The sequence below is a fragment of the Salvelinus alpinus genome, chromosome 5, assembly GCF_045679555.1.
Source record: "Salvelinus alpinus chromosome 5, SLU_Salpinus.1, whole genome shotgun sequence".
NCBI lineage: Eukaryota > Metazoa > Chordata > Actinopteri > Salmoniformes > Salmonidae > Salvelinus > Salvelinus alpinus.
This window is the reverse complement of record NC_092090.1, coordinates 22,508,780-22,517,352: the sequence shown is the minus strand read 5'-3', so window position 1 is coordinate 22,517,352 and position 8,573 is coordinate 22,508,780. Positions and strand designations below refer to the sequence as shown.

The following is an 8,573-nucleotide window of genomic DNA, read 5'->3' as shown; positions in this document are numbered from 1 at the left end:
TTTCCCTTGCTGTTCTTACCACTTTGTGGATTTTCTTTGTATTTTGGAAGATATCCATTTTTTGCCTCTTGGCTTTATTTTGGACGTTGTGGATTTATATTTTTGCCGGAAGATCTTTTCTTTGATTAAACCACCGTCTCTTGTACTGCTGTGTCTGCCTCATCTTCTGGGTTCTGCCGATTTATTTAGTGACTGTTTCTCACACCGGGTCCTGACAGTATGTTCATCTCTAGGAGACAGAACGCGTCTCCTTCCTAAGCGGTATGGCGGCTGCGTGGTGTTTATACTTGCGTACTATTGTTTGAAGGTAGGCCTTGAAATACATCCACAGGTACACCTCCAATTAGCCTATCAGAAGCTTCAGAAGCTTCTAAAGCCATTACATAATTTTCTGGAATTTTCCAAGCTGTTTAAAGGCACAGTCAACTTAGTGTCTGTAAACTTCTGACCCACTGGAATTGTGATACAGTGAATTAAGTGAAATAATCTGTAAACAATTGGAGAAATTACTTGTGTCATGCACAAAGTAGATATCCTAACCGACTTGCCAAAACTATAGTTTGTTAACAAGAAATTTGTGGAGTGGTTGAAAAACTAGTTTTAATGACTCCAACCTAAGTGTATATAAACTTCCGACTTCAACTGTATATCCCAGGACAAATTAGCTATCAACAACAAGCTAGCTAAATAGGACAAATTAGCTAGCATCTGCACACTAGCTAGCTAAATTGCCATAAATGTTTAATGCTTTTCGAACCTGTTCCAAAATGAATATAATTGGTTCAGAGTTTGTTTTGATATTTCAACCTGCGTGTCATTTTCGCAATTGGTGTGGGGGACAAAATCAATTTGCGCATGATGGTGCACGACCGGTTTGGGTACGGTGTTCTTATGAAAGTTAGTTGCCAATCGCCATATAAAGTCCAAAGAAGAAAAAGGCTGGAAGGAGAGATGACTAGAAACGATTCGGTTTACCGTTTTATGTGTGGATTAATTGTCAGAGTAGAGGGCCTTGTGGATTTCAGGTAAAATAACAACTAAATGTTAATATTCCAGGACAAATTAGCGATATATAATTTTGCGATATTCCTACCTCGAGAAATGTTTAATTTAATTTAACAGAGGGTCTAGCACATTTCTCCTATTTATCTGCCTCTTCAGTCCAGGGTGCATTGCTTGGCGCCGTTGCCTGAGATACTAGAGAAATTATATAGGAATCCAATTTGGGCAATGAATGGTATTACACCCCACCCAGCAGACTGTCGACCAATCGTGTTGACGTTATCCATGCTGCATCACGCAGTTGCTAAACGCATTCCTTTCTCAAAGTCAGGTTATGAGTCAAGAAACGTGCATATTTTCCACGCAATTAAGTAATGTCACGATTCCAACGCTATACACTATTACAGATATCAAGTTAATTATCTCACATTTCGGAAAATATTTTTAATGTTGACCAAATTCATGCTCATGTTGTGTTTTTGAGCTAGCACCCAATTCACTCCCATTCACTCCTTGAAGGAGAGCTCTCCTTATCCCAGAATGCACGGCGTGGCACGTTGACGTACATAGTCAACATACATGAGCGCCATACCTAATGTGATTCCAATGGAATTTCCCATCTCCTCAGAAGTGTCTCTGCCGTTGACTCAACTCTGTGAGGCACATCGATCTGCAGGTTGAACATGGTGAGTTTGTAAACTCCTAAATTGATAGCTGTAAAGTCGCCTAAACAAATTGCACTAACTTGCTACTTCACATGCTGACATTGTCTTTGGTATTATTGTGTGTAGCTACGTTTGCTAGCTAGGCAGCCAGCCCATAGAGAGAGCATTGCATTGGTGATTGTGTAGTCAACTCGAGCTGCAACAGACACGTTTTTCACGTTGCTACCAACCATATTATAAAGCAAAATTAACATTTGTTCGCCAAAAATATTGTTCTCTTATTTAACACTGTAATTTATAGGAATGGGTGGATTTTTCCTTTAAGTAGACCATAAAATGCATTTTAAATGGTAAATGGCCTGAGTGAACTATCTTCATTTACTGTATATTTGGTCATGGCAGATAAGATGTTGTGTTGTAGAAGAGAAAGCACATCATGTGTTGGGAAAAACCTATTCCTTATAGCTATTCATTCAATACTGTCTACAGAGCCTATGGGGTAAGGGCCAGGACATCAGATGAGCATTGACAAGGATGCTGATGAACTGACACTCAGTATCTTACCACACATTAGACACAGTCTATAAATAAACACACACACGCAGGCACGAACGGACACATACAGACACACACTAGCCCTCCCAGACCCACTCCCCGGGACTGTGACCAGAGTTGATTGATCTGTCATTGATTGATTATGATGTTGTCTCTTCCTGATTTAACTCCAGCCTGAATAAGTAATTTATGTTACGTGACCTGAGTGAGGAAATATCTGATAGGCCCCTTGAGAAAGACCAACACATGTCACAGCCAATCAGGAGCAGCCTTTTTGAGTAGTTAATTTCTCTACCTCACCAACGACAGCCAATAATTCAGAATGATTTGATTCAAGGGGTTTTACGGTTGACAAAGTCATTTATATTGTGACAAGTTTGATTTAGATTTTATTTGAAGTTTGAATGAAGCCGATTTAAGTTCAAATAGGTTTAATATGACCAGACTGATGTTCAGAAAATGTGAATACATTAGGCTTGTATAATAGGGCTATATGTAGACAACATGGAAACCATAGGATGACATTCAGTAGAAATTACACAAGGTGGGAATTTCTTCTCTGTTGGTATGCTATAATGAATTCAAACTGTGAGTAACACACTCACGCACTTGCAGACAAACATACGTACGCAAACTCAAATATGCTCGCACACACACACACCTATCCACACCCACACTCAAGTTTGGTAGTCTGACATGCACACACACAAATGTTAACAGTATTTCAATGTTTGATATGAAAGTCAGTGATATCTACAGGAGTGATGACCAGTGGGGCTGAGTTTTTACCTGCGTCAATAAGACAGGGGCCAAAATATGGATAAAGTTTCTCTGTGAAGGTGCAGCCTGTGAAAGAGTAGATATGAGACCTGGCCTCCACATTATAGAAGGAGACCTGTCCCTCCTTATAATCAACAAACACCCCCACCTTCTGGGGCTTCTCTCAGGGAGAGGGGGACAGAGTGGCCAGAGAGAGCCTTGCACTCTCCATTTCTAAGCCACAGTGTCCTGTATCCATTCTCAGGGCTCATTGTAATCTTCCCCTTCCTGTTGATGGACTCTCTGGGTACTCCTATAGTCCACCTTGTCTTCCCCTTCACCTGAACCTCATAGTAGAATCTCCCTGAGGAGAACCCCTCCTTTCCCAGGACACAGAGACCAGCATCAAACCTCTCTGGGTTGTCATGGAGATGCTGCCATACGTCTCCACATCTAACTTGTTTCCCGTCTTTAGACAGGATGAGTTGGAGATGTGCTGTATCAGAGTCTAGACTCACATCCCTGTTGAGAGAAACATACACCTTATTAGAATTATTTTGAAAAACAAACTTTACTGCAGGTTTTGCTGCACAGTACATTACTGTAGACATATGTAGGCTATCGGTTGTTATTGATAACAACATACAGTATATTGCAGATGTGAATGCGTGGTATTTCAAGTAATACCAGTATGTGAAGATAATAGTATTCATGTAAAGGTCTAGGTGGATGGACTGGAGAGTTTTCCACACTGACCTAAATGTCTTCTGATGCTTTCAAGTTCTACAATACAGAGAAAGAGTTTGTCAGATTTGGGGGATACCAGAAACTATGGTAATATAATGTTACACTAGAGTATACTGTATACTATACAAATCTCCATCTCTAAACTTTATGGATAAAGTGAGAGATTTTTTAATGCAAGTTCAGAACCAAACATATGGTAAGTGACAAGGTGTAAAAAGAATCACTCTTCCATAATACAGTATACCTGCAAACAACAGTATGAAGTGATCTAATCTATTTGGAATAGAATTCAGTGTCATTCATTTACCTGGACTCCCCTTCATGTTTACAAAATCTGAAAATTAAACAAATAAAACAAATTATAATTCCTGTTAATTAAAGTGTGAACATTTTCAAATAAAAAAATGAAACAAAATAGCATTCTTGGTGTGAACATAAAATAATTCCAATACAGTAATATTTTACCACATAATTATGACTAATCTTTGTGCTATTTGCATATTTGCACAATGGAAATTGTAAACCCCGAGAACAGGGCTCTCCAACCCTGTTCCTGGAGAGATAATGTCCTGTAGGTTTTCACTCCAACCCTAGTGAGACTGATTTTAATCATTTGCTTCTTGATAAGTTGAATCAGGTTTGTTACAATTAAGGTTGGATCAAACACCTACAGGAAAGTAGCTCTGCAGGATCAGGGTTGGAGAACCCTGGCTTAGAATGTACATGTATGTATTGTAAATTGACCATAAGGGTCTAGTAATGCATTGTGTATAGCTTCTACTTACCCAGCTGATCAGCAAGTATCTCAGCAGACAAACAGATGAATTAAAGTCAATTAAAGCATTCTTAACGGTGAACAATTCATTCAATTAATTGTGTGGCAGGGGGATGGGGACAGTAAAAGCAATGTGATAAAAAGCATTAATGTCAAATAGGTAAGGATTTTAAATCCATGAAACTAGCTGTTGTACGCTATTCATTTCTGTTACATATTCATGTGTTGGGAATTGTTTGTCTCCAATTATTGTTTGTGATCCCAATAAGAAATGACACTGATGCATAGGACTGTTGGACAAGACTTACTCAGCTTTAAAGTGTTGATATGTTGAACTTGCTTTGTAGACATCTTACATCCATGCAGGAGAACATTATGAAATAGTAAACTTTTACACATTGATGCATAGGACTGTTAGACACTACTTACTCAACTCAAGACTGTGTTCATCTTTAACTTGCTCTGGACACATCAAAAGAGAGACAGAGAGAACATACTTAATGAACACAGAACCTCAGTGTTTTCTCTGATGAAGTTCCATTTCTGGAGGACAAAACTGCATGTTTGACAGTAAGACACTACTTAACTATCTCTTGACTGTGTTCAGCTTTGGATGCATCTACAGACATGGAAATAGATAACAGTTAGAGGAAAGGTCCACTAAATGACCTACTTTGTTTTCTGACAAAGTCTTTTACATGAAGGAAGAAGTTACACTGATGTGCTTCAGGTAAACCAGGCACTGAGATTTAAATAAACCTTATATTAAAACATCTAGTATTTTTGTGGAGAAAATACAAGAACAACCCTGGTGCAAATAAGTGCCATGCTCAAGATTTTCACCTTGTCGGCTCGAGGATTCGAATTGGCAACCTTTTGGTTCTAGTACCCAACTCCTTGTGTATGTCACTCTGTAAACTGCACTTTAAAACATTTACATTCAGTCAAAAAAGTTTTCTATTACCATAGTCATTGTGCAAACCATTCCAGTGCCAAATTGTGAAAGCTAATATGGCCACAATGCCCATAGAGACAATCAGTGCAAAGGCTATTCTCCATGCCTCTTCATGAACAAGGATCAGCTCACCTGCAAATAAATTGAGATTAGTGCCATGCTAACCACTGCTACCAAATAATATTAAAGGGACATTTCACTCAAATTAAATTTGTCAGATGTTTAAAGACCTCAATTGCAGACTGTTGTCAAAATGAAACCACGTCCCATGACATCAGTTGTGTAGATCCAGCAATATGCCTCAATGCCAAATGACTGGAAAAGATGAGCACCATCTAATTTCCTGGTTTAATGTTGTGTTTATCTTTTCCATTCATTTGAGGTGGAGGCATACAGCTGGATCTACAAAACCAACGTGGTTTCATCTTGACATTAGAATACTTTAGAGTTCTAAAAATGTAGACAAACTTGTATCCAACTGTCCTATTTATGTTTGTTAAGCAGCCTTTGTAATACAACAGCATATAAAACATGAAGTGTTCCATCTCAGCTAATCAATACTATGATGTTACTCACTAGGGATGTGAAACTCTGTCTCCATCACCTCATGGATCTGTCTCTGTCTGACTCTACAGGTAAAGCGGTTGATGTCAGTCTCCTTTACGATGGTCTTTAGTTTGACTATGTAGAATCCCTCATAGTCCCTGTCTGTCTCTGACGGTCCAGCAGACAGAGTGACCCCTTCACTGTCCAGCCACTCCAACTCAGGCTCAGGGAACCAGCCTTTAGATACACACAGCAGAGCCATCCCTCCTTCTTTCTGCCCCCCAATGGACACCTCTGGCTTGGATCCTATAGCTACAGACACAAAGGGAGACTGGAGATGAAGTACTACTGAGATTGGGAGGAACATCATATGGGTTGTTGTATTTAAGAAATGTACCTCTGACGTTGACTTGAATGGTGGCATCATCATAATGTGTCTTAGACTCAACAAGACATTTATAACGTCCATCATCAGTGCCCTGTACCCTGGTCAGTTTCAAAGAGGTGTTGCCATTCTTCAGTTCCTCTTTAAACAGCGATGTCCTTCCCCTGTAGGAGTGGATCTGATCATGGTATTTGTCTCTGCCGTCTTGGTAGAGATGGACGCGATGTTTGACTGAGGGTCTGGGAGGTTGATTCTGAACCAGTCAACTCTCATGTCCTCAGCACTGATGTTGGGTTTGATATAACAGGGCAGAATGATGTCATCACCAGCCACAGTAACAATGGCACGAGTCGGACCAAGAACCTCAAACCTTTCCGGAAAGAAAAACAACAATTTAATATCAAAAGCGACCATGCACATCATCAACGGTTGGTCCCTTTCATACTTTAACAGACCACACTAAAGATTAACACCAAACCTGGCCCAAATACTTAAGGTTTGCTTGATTTAGCTTGGTTGCCAATGGAATAGCCTAGTACCGAAAGTGCAAACCGTACCCATCGTTCATGCAAATCCTCACATCATTCACACACACACACAAAGAACATCTTTGGAGGAGAAGCAGGAGATTGACACACAGACAGTCTGTCCAAGTCCACATCATTTCTGAAAGAGAGGATAACATACTGTATATAAATCATAAAGATTCTGAGCTCTAGACCCACAATGTGATTCAAAGTAGGCGATGTTATGGATCATATGATATGGATTTATTATGTAATCACCTGAGACCTTTCTTAAATATGTAAAACTTGGTCCTTTTATTTAATAATATAAAGCATTTCTCCCATTATCTCCATAATCCCTGATAGCTGCACTGAGGGATATGACTGACAGACAGACAGACAGACAGACAGACAGACAGACAGACAGACAGACAGACAGACAGACAGACAGACAGACAGACAGACAGACAGACAGACAGACAGACAGACTATTTAATCACCTGAGGCCAAAGACTACTCAAGACACTTTCTTATATATGCAAAACTTGGCCTTTTTATCAAGGCCTGTCTGGTTCTCACACAGTTATTACCAACCATCAACATCGACTTGAATATTAATTGCTGGGATTTATTAGTATAAAGCATTTCTGCCATTAGCTCTATTTTCCCTGACAGCTTTAAACACATATACAAATAATACTTACGATTAGATACACGCAGATCACAATTGAGAAGAGTTTGGCTAATGCTCGCTCGCCTGTGGTGGAAAGACTGGAGAGAAAATAAATCTGGTGTGTCTACTGCAAGGCAGGGAAGTAGCTTCAACATAACTAGATATACTTGTTATTCTTGTAGATGAGATGGAATCCACACTTTAATCAGCTTGAGTTATTAACTTGACTTGACTTAAATTAACTTATGAGGAAGTAGGTGAGAGGTGGCATAGTTTCTGGAAACAAAACTCTGACAAACTGGCTACACTAAGATGTCACACATAGAGATCACAGGAGGCTGGTAAGGGGAGGGCGGCTCATAATGATGGCTGCAATGGAGTAAATGGAATGGTATCAACAACATGGAAGCCAGGTCTTTGATGTGTTTGAGATCATTCTATTAATTCCGTTCCAGCCATTATTATGACTCTGTCCTCCCCAATTAACGTGCCACCAGCCACATGTGATAGAGATGCAAGCGATCGAGATGCAAGATTTTAGCAAAGACATTCAAAGACATAGCAATGTGTACACATAAATATTCAACAACGTAGTTTTAGATTGTAACAGAAAAGTATTTTTTTTAAAGAACCTGTAATAATGAGCCATAAAAGGCATGTCTTCCCAGTGCTGAGGGATTATCCTCTTCCCTCAACCTGTTGTTTGTTCACTTTCACAGGATTGTTATTCTTACTCTCCTTTCAGTTTTTAACTCTGTCCTCTTTATATTACCATGCATATGTCACATATTGATTGTGGCATCCACTGTGGTGGGTTGTTGACATGGACTACAAGAGAACCATGGCCTTATTGCACTTACATCAAGTTGACACTAGAGGGCAGTAGACACACACTGATCACAGTGACATGTCATTGCAGAGATGGAAGAGGAAGTGGGACATCCCACGTCCTCATTTATTTTTTCAATCAATCAAATGTATTTATAAAGCCCTTCTTACATCAGC

General features: G+C 39.6%; 1 pseudogene; it reads right to left on the bottom strand.

Moving 5' to 3' along the window:
- Window positions 1-2,636: 2,636 nt before the first annotated feature.
- LOC139575270 (butyrophilin subfamily 1 member A1-like) lies at window positions 2,637-7,989 on the bottom strand (annotated as a pseudogene).
- Window positions 7,990-8,573: the final 584 nt, after the last annotated feature.